This window comes from Macadamia integrifolia, chromosome 6 (genome assembly GCF_013358625.1).
Source record: "Macadamia integrifolia cultivar HAES 741 chromosome 6, SCU_Mint_v3, whole genome shotgun sequence".
Classification (NCBI taxonomy): domain Eukaryota; kingdom Viridiplantae; phylum Streptophyta; class Magnoliopsida; order Proteales; family Proteaceae; genus Macadamia; species Macadamia integrifolia.
This window is the reverse complement of record NC_056562.1, coordinates 4166424-4166956: the sequence shown is the minus strand read 5'-3', so window position 1 is coordinate 4166956 and position 533 is coordinate 4166424. Positions and strand designations below refer to the sequence as shown.

The 533-nt window shown below is 43.5% G+C and overlaps 1 protein-coding gene across 2 annotated transcripts in view; it reads right to left on the bottom strand.

Annotated features, from left to right (window-relative positions):
- The window catches only part of LOC122082003 (tRNA (adenine(58)-N(1))-methyltransferase catalytic subunit TRMT61A), an 11272-nt gene that overhangs the window by 4285 nt on the left and 6454 nt on the right, over nt 1-533 (bottom strand). The gene's annotated exons all lie outside the window — the stretch shown is intronic.

Genomic DNA, 533 nt, shown 5'->3' with positions numbered 1-533 from the left:
GGGGGGGAGGCTCAGTAGACATCGCTGGCTGTTGCTGTCCATGAGGAAGGGGAGGAAAGTGACAGAGAAGGAGATTTACAGTGTGTCGGTTGGGGAGGAGAAAGATTAGTTGCAGCAGCGAGAAGAGGGACGGGTGAGTTTTGGTTCCAAGTAACAGACGGGTTTACCCTTTTATCCCTGGACCACTAATACATGTGCCATTTAAGATTTGATCACAACATCAGAGAAAGAGTTTCCCATAAATTTGAGAAATGGCTTAAAGCCCATTCTCAGGAAGAGAAATAGGGTCCAGAAATGATACCAAATGGCCATTTTTGGGCTCCGAATAGTTTCTGAGCCAGAATAGATTCTTCCACTTGATAACGAGATACCCATAGAGACTAGAATGAGAGACCAGTTTATATAGCAAGCCAATGGGATTTTCATGATTGCTTTGCTTAGATATTATCGGGAGATCCATGCAGATCCAGTATAGTCCCTTTTTTTGCTCCACCAGGATCAAGATCAAATAAAAGTTCATTCTCTTTCTGTCG